The sequence below is a fragment of the Rattus norvegicus genome, chromosome 1, assembly GCF_021556685.1.
Source record: "Rattus norvegicus strain SHRSP/BbbUtx chromosome 1, alternate assembly SHRSP_T2T, whole genome shotgun sequence".
Taxonomy (NCBI): domain Eukaryota; kingdom Metazoa; phylum Chordata; class Mammalia; order Rodentia; family Muridae; genus Rattus; species Rattus norvegicus.
Window position 1 is genome coordinate 168,515,186 of NC_141534.1, and position 12,678 is coordinate 168,527,863.

At 44.8% G+C, this 12,678-nt stretch overlaps 1 protein-coding gene across 8 annotated transcripts in view; it reads left to right on the forward strand.

The window, feature by feature from the left end:
• The first annotated feature begins 987 nt into the window (after nucleotides 1-987).
• LOC120099897 (uncharacterized) overlaps nucleotides 988-12,678 on the forward strand; it is a 48,599-nt gene continuing 36,908 nt past the window's right edge. For 2 of the 8 annotated variants that reach the window (XR_015652310.1, XM_087607454.1), the window contains exons 1-3: nucleotides 988-1,122; nucleotides 10,287-10,381; nucleotides 11,158-11,259. The gene's annotated coding sequence lies outside the window, so the exon portion shown is untranslated. Of the gene's footprint in view, nucleotides 1,123-10,213; nucleotides 10,412-10,805; nucleotides 10,990-11,157; nucleotides 11,260-12,678 lie in introns of those variants that run through there. The other 6 variants (XR_015652301.1, XR_015652304.1, XR_015652308.1 and 3 more) reach the window with 5 other exon arrangements.

Genomic DNA, 12,678 nt, shown 5'->3' on the forward strand with positions numbered 1-12,678 from the left:
CTGGCCCTGGACTTGCTTTGTAAACAAGACTGACCTTTAACCCAAAGAGATGTGCCTGCCTCTGCCTCCCTAGAACTGGGGCGAAACGAATGTGCCACCACACCTGGCCCCAGACATTGCTAATCACTAAAAAGATAGCAATTTGGATTATTCCTTCCCTTCAGTGTTTTCCACTGGTGCTGGCATCTAAATCCACACCTCAGTTTGGGGAAAAGGTACAATGGCGTGAGACTTTTCTCTTCCTAGCCAGGTGAGCTTATCCACTCAGCTTCTATAGACCCAGCACACTACATGCACGAAGTGAAGGAAAACAATTTTGTTGTTGGATTTCTTATTTAATCCAAAGATCATTTTAGCCTCGTTAATAAACTAATTGGAAGCTAAAGCAGAGTTTATGACCTGCTGAGTCCACAGACAAGCCAAGCAAAGGCCGGTAGAATCAATCTTCATGCGTGGGTCACGTCTTGGCCCCCTTCCCACATCTTTGAGTTTGGTTTTCCAACAGTTGCGGCAGCAGAGTGGGTGGAGCCCACAGCGTGGCTCCTCCTCCTGCTGAGCTGTTGCCCTCTTTCCACCCAGTTTCTCTGATGCCTCCGTGGGGAGTGCCTGTGGAGGGTCACAGGCCCCCAGGAGGAGCACAAGCCCTAGATGCTGTAGGAGTTAACGTTCCAAACAGAAACGTTACAGACGCATGGGAGCCAATAGGCCATTCTCCCCTCTACAGGTGAACAATTCTAGCTCTGTTCTACGGGATTAAAACAAGTCAGAAACCTAGCATTGTTCTGGCTTTCCCTCTTCTAGGTCCAGTTGACTGCTCCTGTCATACCTACTTCTTGGGTTTCACCTCTTAGAAAACCACTCAGTGTCCTACAAACAGGGACAGCTGGTCAGCGTGACAATTCCTCATTCCTGCACCCTGACATCGTCGACTAAGTAAATCTTCACGGAGGCGACTTCTTGACTCAGGCTGTGTTTTTAAGGGAGCCCAGACTATAACAGGCAGTTCATCTGAGTCACCACAGAGTGCCCGCCTCTTTCTGAAATATTTCTAACATATTCTGTATAACCCAGTACAGGAGCTTCCAAGAGCAGCCGTTGAAGATGATCTACACAGCATGAGAGGTGAAAAGCTCAGTGTTGTTTTCTGCAACGATGTTGGAGGCTTGGCCAGCTTCTCTCTCTCTCTCTCTCTCTCTCTCTCTCTCTCTCTCTCTCTCTCTCTCTCTCTCTCTCTCTCTCTCTCTCTCTCTCTCTCTCTCTCTCTCTCTCTCTCTCTCCACAGAAATGAGAGGTGGAGTTTTACCTGTGAGGCCACAAGTTGTCAGCAGATTGAATGAATTCTGTGTATCTGTCTCCTGGAATGACTGCATCTAATTTCTGGGTTATAATGTTATCTGATTAGAAGTTGGAGTGGGTTTTTTTTTTTTTCTATTCCAATTAAGACCCAGCTAAATCAATTTCCCCCAGAGGCTCCAAGGAAGCAAAACTATTTTGTTTTCACCAGAAACAGAGAACTTACGCCCCCTAGAGGATAAATTGGTGTATGACAGTTCCGGGAAGCCAGTGACTCGCCCCACCCCCACCCCTTCACACACACACACACACACACACACACACACACACACACACACACACACGCTCTGTCTCAAATATATGCAAGATTTTTTTTCTTTTCCTTTTCTAGGAATTAATGCTACTGTTTAAATTTTATATAGACAGATATTGTAATAATTGCTTTTGCTTAACGGAGTTTTCACCCTATGTGATAGAGCAATGAGTTTGAATGGACCTGAACTGAAGGGCTTGATGTATGGAATCCAAGGTGATTCTAGAAAGCCAATTGGCATTGATCTTGTTTGTTTTTTGTAAGACTGGCCTGGATATGCCATAGGTGGGGAAGAGATATATTTGATATTCAAGATGGCTTGTAATTAATACACATCCTCTCTAGGCTTGTAGGCTGCTATGACTTCTGGCCTCTGTGGATTTCCCACTTAGAGTAGTTTCAAGAGACCAGTAAGAGCTCCCGTCAAGGGAGAATAAAGGGACTTGATGTGTCCGTGGGGTGGAGGTGGGGGTAGGAGTGGAAGTGGTAGGGAGTGGGGGAGGATTCAGAAATAGAGCTGAACCTCTGATACTTAAAGAGTGAAAAGCCCTCCAGGCTGAGGAAACAATAAAAGGAAATCAAATAGCAAAATGGCACGTTTACAAAGAGACGTGAGGTGCAAATTGTACTCTGTAATTTATGTTAATACATTTTAAAAGATTAAAGAAATTAGTCTTCAAAAGGATGAATTTTTTTAACAGTTTTCTCTTCAGAAAAAAAAAAAAAAAGCCCAGCTTGCAAATGAAAAACCAGTTTGCACTATTGAGTTAAAGTCTTTGGGTAAAAGGTAAATTTCACATTTTTATAAGAACAAAACAAAATATTGTGTGTATAAATAATCCTGGAAAACAAACTTGTTAATGCTAATTTAAGGACTGTTCTTGCTTTCAAATATAAGCTCTTTGTTAATGTTGTTGGATAGAAAAAGAAAAGAATATCTTTGGTTGAAAGGCTTCAAGGTCCCTGCCTGGTTATAAAATAAATATGCAGATCAGCCCCAACAATATGTAAATTTAGTCAGGTCAAAAATTGGTAGTGTAGAAATTTCAGGAAACCTTTCAGTACTAAGACTTCTAATCAAGGTTTAAAGGATTCTGGTACAGTCAGGGGCGGTGGCGCACGCCTTTGATCCCAGCGTTCAAACGTCAGAGGTAGGCAAATCTCTGTAAGTGCCAGTCTGATCTCTGTATAGTTCTAGGCCAGGCCAGCTCGGGCTGCATAATGGCTCCCCGTCTCAGATATAAAGCAGGTAATGTGCTTGCTTTGGATAGACTGACTTGACGTGAGTCAGGGGACCCAAGCTCATTCGAAGCAAGAGACAAGAGCAAGAGTCTAGTCCCACTCCCACACAGAGATGGGAGATAGGCACAAGAGTCTCTACAAGTGCAAAGGCCAACTAGGCTGACACATGCGGCAGGCACCAGTCAGAGCCTGTCTCAAATAAGGCAGAGGCGAGGACTGAAATTTACTTATCTGAAAGTGTCCTTTGACCTCCACATGAGTGCTATGGTACATATACTACCACCACCACCACCACCACCACCGCGTGCGCACATGCACACACACACACACGCTCACACACACACTCACACACACTCACACACACACACACACAGAGAGAGAGAGAAAGAGAGAGAGAGAGAAAATTCTATTACAGTCGTTCTATAATTCACCTTGGACATCAGAATTCAAAGATGCTTATGTCCCTTCTATAAAATTGAATAGTATTTTCGTATAATGTGTGCTTTAATCATCTCTAGATTACTTATAATGACTCATACACTGCACATGCTATGAAAACCATCATTCGCCTGTATTGGTTAGGCAATAATAACACCCAGAACAACAACAACAACAAAATCTGCACATGCCTGAGACTTTTTTTTCTGAGACAGGGTTTCTCAGTGTAGCCTAGCCTTAGCCTTGAACTCAGAGATACACCTGCATCTGCAACAACCCCACCCCAAGTGCTATGACTAAAGACATGCACCAATTTCCCCCCTGGAGTGTGTGTGTGTGTGTGTGTGTGTGTGCGTGCGCGCGCGCGCGCGCGCGCGCGCGCACGCACTCCCCCAATATTTTCAACTTGCTGTTATAGTTGGATCCACAAGTCTAGAAGCCACAGTTGCAGAGGGACAACCCTTATCTAAAGTAAATATAAGGAACTCTGGAGCCCTGATGTCAAATGGCCTCAGTGCAGCCTCAGCCAGGTGTTTCCTCCAAGTCTGAGGATGATAGGAATTCCTTTTGCTGCCCCGGCACATGACCTTTGACCCAGTTTATAAATTACTGAATGCGCAGAGATTCTACAGTCTTCAATCCGATTCTGTTGGGGACCCCCAAGTTGTCTAATTTCCTCACGTGTTCCTGTTTTAAATCATTGGGACCCTGTGTAACTACCTGGAGAATCTCTAGGTAAATGACAGACTGTGATTTACAGAGAGCACTGACATCGTCCTTCAACTTAGTGGTTCCCTGCCCTCAAGCATACTTTCCTCTCCTTTTCGACTTAATAACCCACCTCTCTGGGAAGCAAGCTCTGGGAAGCGAGATTCTAGTCTGCATGAAGTTTTAGACCTGGCTTCAAAGACGACAGTGCTCAGAAAGCCTTCGCTAAAAATGCACCGCGCCCCCTCGTGGCTACAAGCGCTCACTGAAGACTGGGAATGCTAAACACTGGCTCCTCTGCCCTACATCCCAGAGCAGCAAGTAGGTCTCTAAGCTCCTCGGCAGCTCCTGACGCCTGACTCTTCCGGATTCAAAAGAACAGTTTGTAACCCAAATGTAAAACGACTCTAACCCACACGTAAAAGCAGTGGAAGCTGTGCCATGTTCTCCAAAACACACCTACTTCAGCTAGTCAATAGCTTTCTCTTCAGCTTTTTCTAAAGTAAAACAGGGATCAATTCAGTTTAGATTTTAATTCTAACAGAAGTGTCAGCTTCTGTTGAGTGGGCATCTGGAATTTTAATTATCCCAGCCCCTCCCCCCGCATCACAGGGCAGAGACTTTTAGCCTTTCTGTGGTATGGGTTTACTGAGGCTGTTATTACCGTGAACTCCTCAACTCTTACTCATCCTTAGATACCGTCCATCAGATACTGGTTTTGTTTGACCAAGAACCTTAGCAGAATCCTAACTTCGTGGGTACCCCGAAATGCTCATATTGTGGGGGAAGAACCTGTTTCAAGTATGAATATGCATCTCCTGCAACCCGTCTTAGTCGAGGGATATTTTAAACGCGTGTAACAGAAGCCCTCACAGTAAGAGTGGGCTGCACGGAGCAGATTCATTCGAACTCAGCTGCTGGTTTAGATTTGCTGTGTTTTGAAGACCAAGGAAGAAAAGAAAAAGAATAAAAGCCATCAAATCTTGCCCGAGCGTGCCCTTTATCAGATGGAGTTCTGCTTAATTGTCTCCAGGTCCCCTAGGTATCTCCCGACAATGCACTTTCATCAGTTGGGATTTAGCCGGTAGAGCTCTCAAAGCAACAGACATGAAGTGGAGGAAAAATTAAAAACAACATAGAAATTAAATGGCAGTGCATGCGCATTAAGTAGTCTTCATTAAAGCAAAGGCTTTGATGGGAATGCACCATGAATTTTAGCTAAAAGATGGCCGTGGGTCTTCCTCCCACACAGTAGAAGCAAAAATGTAAATGTGATATTTTAGTTCCTGAAGGACCTTGGGTTTCAAATTCTAATGTTTGTAAGAGCCAAATGAAGTGGAATATACAAATTCCATGGTTATTTTTCGTTTCTTTTACTGACATTCAAGAGACGGTGAATGCAAACATGAGTATTCAGCTAGCTGAATTATTCTGAAAAATCAATATTTTATAAACTGGTTCTTTTATGTACATATAACACATTTCCAAAGTATTCCACTTAAAGGAAATACTTTTGTCACTATATTTCTCTTAGGCTCTCTTATTATCATGCCTGCATTCATGATGCCCTAAACTGTCATAATCAAAATGATTGGTTTAACAGTATTTCTCTAAAATTTATAAATGTTTCTCAACCACGAATTTTTGGATTTTTGAGATAGGATTTCACTGTGGAGCTCTGGCTGTCCTGGAACTCATTCTGTATACCAGGCTGGCCTTGAACTCACAGAGATCTGGGATTAAAGGCATGTGCCAACACTGTCCCGGCAGAAATAATGAGACAAAAAGTTACTCCTAATTACCTGGAGACCTTTTCGTTGTTTGTTTTTCGAGACAGGATGTCTATGTGTATCCCTAGTGGTCCTGGAACTTGCTCTGTAAACCAGGTTGGCCTTGAACTCAGAGATTCACCTGCCTTTGCCTCCTGAGTGGCCACCACTATCCTTCCCTGAAGACTTTTAAAGAAGTTAAAATCAAAAGAAGAGTAACTATACAAAAACTACATAATCCTCAGGTATGGTGGAGCATGCCTTTAACCCTTGCCCCGGAGGAGCAGAAGCAGGTCCACCTTTGTCAGAGCTACATTGTGAGTTCCAGGCCAGTCAGGGCTACTCTGGGGGGGTGTCGGGGAGCTAAAAACAAACAAAACCCTACATAAGCCCAGACATGTTTCTGACCCATGTATTTAATTTCCTATATGTAAACACTTTGGGTCTCTGACCCTTTCAAATTAAGAACATAAAACTAGTCCATGTGTGCTAAACTCTTCTTTGTAACATGCTTGATTATATCCATTAAAACTTTAAGACCAGCTGCTGTCACCTGATTGTATTGGTGTTATCCCATGGGAGTGTGTGCATAGCCTGAAACTCGTGTTTAGGCAATTAATGAGAAAAATGACTCTAAGAGCAGTGTGGGATCAGGAGGGGAACCGAGCGAGGAGAGAGCTAGTCTGAGAGTGCACCCTAGTGCACACACTTCCCCGGGGCCAGAGCTGTGTACTTCTCAGATGAGTACCAGACCTGGCTTCCTCGGGAGCAGAGGTGACGTGCTTTAATCTTTGACTTCTGTCCTCCTTTGGTTAAGGGCTGTCCTGGGGAACTTGAACACTTGTGGGTCTCTCAGATATGAATACAAAGTGGCTTTTCTCAGGTGTCCTGGGCCTCTGTGTGAGAGGGCCTGAGGGCAGAAGGCACTGATTAGGTCATGAAGATGGAGCTCCCACAGATGGGCTATGTGCAGAGGGGCCATGGAGAACTAACTTGTGTCCTCTGCTGTAAGAGGACACAGTAGAATGATGGGTAACACTGGGCCAGCAAAGAGACCCAGTGGCACTTTGATGTTGGACTTCGCAACACTCAGAACAGAAAAATAGGTGTGTTATCTTGTTTTATTTTTTTAAAAAATTCTCTCTCTCTCTCTCTCTCTCTCTCTCTCTCTCTCTCTCTCTCTCTCTCTCTCTGGAAGTACTGGTGGTGTGGATATGTATGCCACAGGGCAACTTTGAGTGTTGCTCTGTAGGATTCTCCATGGGCTCGGCTCTCTGTCTAGGCTGGGCTGGTTGGCCAACAAACCCCAGAGATCACCCGCTCTGTACCTCAGCACAGGGTTAGGTGCATGCCCACACCCCCGGGCCTGTTTTTCTTTAAGATTTGTCTTTTTTGTGTGTAGTCTTTGCCTGCACATGTGTATGTGCACCAAGTATGTGCCTGTGTGCCGGGTGTCTGTAGAGATCAGAAGAGGGCATGACCCCCTGGAACTGGAGTTATGGATTTACAAGCCACCGTGCGGGTGCTCTCTACAAGAACAAGTGCTCTTAAGTGCTGAGCCATTGCTCCAGCCCATCCCTGGCTTTTTAGTATCCAAACTCATGGTAAGTATCTGATGGAGCCATGTGCCCAGTGCTTGTTTATAATCCCTGCAAATCATGATGCCTTCTTAGAGCATTCTAAATGAACCAAGACATCCATGAGGGCTTCTGATCTCTCATTACACTCGTGCTACCTTGTCCCATAGCTACCTGAAAATCCAGTTAGCCTGATTCATTACCAAGTAAGCTGCAGCGTTTACTGGCCTCAGATAATCAACTGACAACCTTTGTACCCCATTCATATGTTTTCCTAGTCAATAGTAGGGCCTGTATCTAGACCCTTCAGGAGCAGGCTCGACTTTTCTCCCAAGCTATCGTTTAGTTCTTCCAAAAGAATTGCTTGATACCAAGGATTTTCTCTCTTACCTGTCTGGTGATTTGAATGAGAAATGCCTCCCATAGGAGGTATTTGAACCCTTAGTCTCCAGTTGTGGTGTTGTTTGGAGAAGTTACAGAACTTTTAGGACTGGGAAGCTTGCTGGGGATGGGCTTCTGGAGTTTACAGCCTGGCCCCACTTTTAGTGTCTCTCTTGGCCTCCTCCTCCTCCTCCTCCTCCTCCTCCTCCTCCTCCTCCTCCTCCTCCTCCTCCTCCTCTTCTTCTCCTCCCTCCTCTTCCTCCTCTTCCTCCTCCTCCTCTTCCTCCTCTTCCTCCTCTTCCTCCTCCTCCTCTTCCTCCTCTTCCTCTCTTTCTCCTCCTCCTTTCTCATCCCCCTTCTCCTTCTTCTTTTGACATTTAAATTGAATTTTAATTTTTGATATTTTTATTTTTTTAATCATCTTATTTATTTACATTCCAAATGTTGCTCCCCAGACCCCTCTCAGGGGAGGGGGATGCATAAGGGACACTCTCTCTTGGCTTCTTAATTGTAGTTTAGCTGTACCGTCCCAGCTTTCTGCTCCAGCCACCCCTGGCCATGTCTTCCCCACCACTATGAGCTCTACCCTCTTGAACTATAAGCCAAAAATACACTTCCTCCATTAGCTTGCTTCTGGAATTTTATGGTATTTTATTACTGCAACAGAAAAGTGACTAATCCACACTGTATATATAAACCTCTATGCTGCTCCCGTGGGCAAAGAAATAGACTTCCAGGTAAGTTTAGCACATGTGAAGTCTGCTAGAGTTATCAGAACATAATACTGTAAAGAAATACATTTTCAAGGCTACAGTGTGGGGAAAACCAACAAGATAAGAAGAGAAACCAAGCCTCCCCCACCCCAGCCAAGAAGGAAAATTTGCTTTTGTACAAGGGAAGTGTTGACTGCCCAAACACATTTTAATAAGCAGATGCACCTTTGAATCTTATACAGTGCAAGTGTTGACACACTGTCTGTTGGCAGCGTTCTAAAAGTTTCCTGAAGGTTTATTTTTAAGCTTAGATCACTCTAATCTATTATTGGTTTCCTGTAGGCCTCTCATCATATAGAATCAGAAAAGAGAGTGAAACTTTACAATGGAATTTTAAAAAATGATGAACCCCTTTGGGAACCCAGACTAGGGTGGCCAGCTGCCCATCCATAGCTCCTGGCCTACACTGAAAACCAAAGACCAGGACTCTTCCCACATGGCCAGTCTCAGAGCAATGGTATCATGGTTTGGGTATATAAGTTAGCCATACGTTCATGTGTTTGAACCCTACCTGGTGGTGCTCTTTCGGGGTGTGGGATCTTGAGGACTGGGGCCTAGTTGGAGGAAGTTGCTTGCTGGGGTGGTAGGGCTTCCGGTACAGAGTCCGACTCTTATTCCTGCTTACTCTCTACTTCTGGATCTGCCCAGAAAACAGCAAGCAGCCTGTGTCCCCTGCCATGAACTCAACCACTCCCTCTGTGCCTCTGTCGCCTTGATGCGTTGTACTGTCAGCCAAAATAAACCCTTCTTCTCTTAACTTGCTTATCAGGTGGTTGGCCCTGAGAAAAATAGACAAGTATAGAAAAACGTGGTGATTGCTGTGATGAAGCCTGACAATACGCTATTAAACAGCTAGCTCCTATAAGATCCTCAGTCCTCTACTGAGGAGAGGGCTAGCCTCACTAGGAGCCTTTGAGAGTCTGGACTTCTCACTGGGTTGAGGATGCCACCTATACATTCTACAAGGTCGTCATTGATCCGTTCCATTGACTCATCTATCGCTGGAGCTTGTGATAGCATTGATCACTTGCCACGTTAGTTTTGGAGACAGAGTCTCTTGGTGAGCCTATAGTTTGCCTACTTGGCCACCTGGCAAGCTCCTTTTATTTTTCTCCCGACTCAGTTCTGGAATTATAGGCCCAGGCTGCCATACCTGGCTTTTTCCACAGATGCTAGGAACCCAAGCTCAGGTCCTCATGCTTGGGCGGCAAGTGCTTCACCAACTGAGCCACCCCCAGGGCCTACGATGTTTTTGTCTAAAGAAGTTTTCGTGCCTAAATGAGAGTATAAGCAGGTTTATGAGGTGCACTGTACAAGTTTCTAATAAGGAAGGAGTAAGATGTAAGTATTTGTCCACTAAGCTCAAGGGAATGTTTACTAGATGTAGGTTACAAGGAGGCCGAGACACATGTTGATTATAAACATGGTTCATAAATTTGAATTGGGGATTTTCTTAGGGAAAGGAGTCTGGTCCTCTGTAAGCATTGTAGTCAGTTGTGTTGACCTTCTTGACTTTCAGCCAACATGAGACTTGGATATAAGAGTGGTGGGCTGTTTTCCTTCAGTTCCACTGTCCTTTTAGCCTACTTCAGTAGAACTTGCCTTATGAGCTTGTGGTGGTTTGAGTAGGTACGGCCCCCGTAGACTCATGTGTATGAATGCTTGGTCCATAGGGAGTGGCACTATTAGGAGGTGTGGCCTTGTTGGAGGAAGTGCGTCACTGTAGGGGCAGGCTTTACATATGCTCTAGCTATGCCCAATGTGACTCACAGTCTCCTTCTACTGCCTGCAGATCAAGATGTAGAACTCCCAGCTCCTTCTCCAGCACCAGTCTGCCTGCACGCCGCCATGCTTCCCACCATGATGATGGACTAAGCCTCTGAAACTGTAAGCCAGCTCCAATGAAATGTTTTCTTTGTAAGTGTTGCTATGGTTAGGTGGGTGGTAGTGGTGCACACCTTTAATCCCAGCACTTGGGAGACAGAGGTAGGCAGATCCCTATAAGTTTAGCCAAAGATACACAGAGAAATTCTGTCTTGAAAAACCAAAAAAACTGAAAATAAGCTACACAACATAATATATATGCCTCAGGGGACCTGGGCCAGACCCTTAGAGGCTCCTTGATCTCTGTGAGCCCACTTGTGTCCCAGTCAGTTGATTCTTGTGGTGACCCTGACCCCTCTGACTCCTACAATCCTTCCTCCCATTCCTCCTCAGGACTCCCCAAGCCCTGTCTAATATTTAGTTGTGGGGTCTCTGTATCTGCAGACTGAGCCCTCTTAGTGGAATCTTTGTTTTGTTTTTAAAACAGGATCCTTCTATAGCCCTGGCTGTCCCGGATCTCTCTGTGTAGATGAGTCTGGTCTCAAACTTAGAGATTTGCCTGCCTCTACCTCCAGAGAGCTGGGATCAAAGTCCTGTGCCACCTACACCTGACAACTGCTGAACTCTTCATGCCCTGAACCTTGAGCTAAAATAAATCCTTTCTCCCTTAAGTTGCTCCTGTTGGCTATTTGATCACAGCAGTAAAAAAAGTAATTAACACAACATTGCTATAATTATGATGGTTTTGTTTCTCGCTGACTGTGCTTTGTGTGGTCTTAAGAAATATTTCTCAATTAATCAGGTTTGCTACAAATGCCCTCCCTTTCTTGTCCTTGCAGCCAACTTGGAGGCATTTTTTTGAAGTTTGATGAGATAGCTGGGCGACTTGCTTTGGTCACTGAACTGTGCACAAAGGAGATAACATTATTATGAACTGACAAGTAAGACCCGGGGATCCAGTCACACGTTTGCATTGTCCCCTTATCTTGCCTCAGAAACTGTGGGAGAATAGTCATGTTGGCTCCCCAAGCATCCTGCATCCAGGAATGATTGTGAGCAGAGCCCTGGGTGGCCTGAATTGGGCATGGAGAAGAAATAAACCTCTCCTGACCCCCTTCGCTCTGATACTAAATATTTCCCTACATTTCAGTAATAATTTCAGAGGAATTTTTACATTTAAACCTTTAATTTTTTCAGGATAACTTCATTTTAAAAGGCTTATTTACTTTATGAATGTGAGCACGTTGTCTTCAGACACACCAGAAGAAGGCATCAGATCCCATTACAGATGTTTGAGAACCACACTGTATGGTTGCTGGGAATTGAACTCAGAACCTCTGGAAGTGCAGACAGTGGTCTTAACCTCTAAGCAAAATCTCCAGCCCCTCTTTAGGAGAACTCTTGTGTATGATGTCTTGAAAAACAGAGAATAAGTAAGTTTAGTTTAGAGATCAAGTTGGCATTTTAGTATCTACTCCAGAGCCAGGCAACATCTTGTCCCACAAAACCAGAATGAGTATGCTAACCTGTCAAGCAGCGGGAGCTGGTTTCAGAGTCAGCGGGGGCCTCACACAGGAGCCTGGTTCCAAACATTGGTTTACCATGACTGTTACTTAACAGGTCCATGTAGGGATATGAGAGCTAGCTGCCTTCATTCCATTGAATCTGCCTTTCTACACTGAGTTTCAAGGGCCACCCCTGCCATACACTTCCTGTCTGTGCCTGCACTGTTCAGATTTTTAGCTATATCTCCAATGGTTGTTGTTGTTGTGTGAGAGAGAGCTTTTATGTTGTTTTGAGGCAGGTCTCATTATGTATCTCTGGCTGCTCAGGAACCTGCTACATAGACCAGGCTGGCCTCAAAGTCTCAAGACTCTTGTGCCTCCGTCTCCTGAGTGCTCGGACTAAAGGCTTGCACCACCACAACCACATCGCTTTGTTTCGTTTTGCTCAATGAAAACATTGGCTGTTGCTTACTGACAAACAAGACAGGGTTGTGTTCGTGCATGGAGAATGGGCTAGGTGTTCACTTGGGCTGAACCCACCCCTAGGTAAATACAGGGCACAGTCCTCCTGACCCATATATGCCTCAAACTGTGCCTGTCTGGGAGGTGAGCTGTGCTGGTTCAGCAGTTAAAATGCTTGGTGTGTAAACTGACAACCTGAGTTTGATTCCTGGAACGTTCATAAGGGTAGAAGAAGAGAGCTGATGCCATGAGTTGTCCTTTGACCCTGTTAATGGGGTCTGCTTAGATCCAACATAACTCAAACACCAGGCCAATGCAGATGACAAGAAGTCATTGTAATCAAGCTGCTATCGATAGATCAGGGCCCCAGAACAGAATCATATTTTGACATAA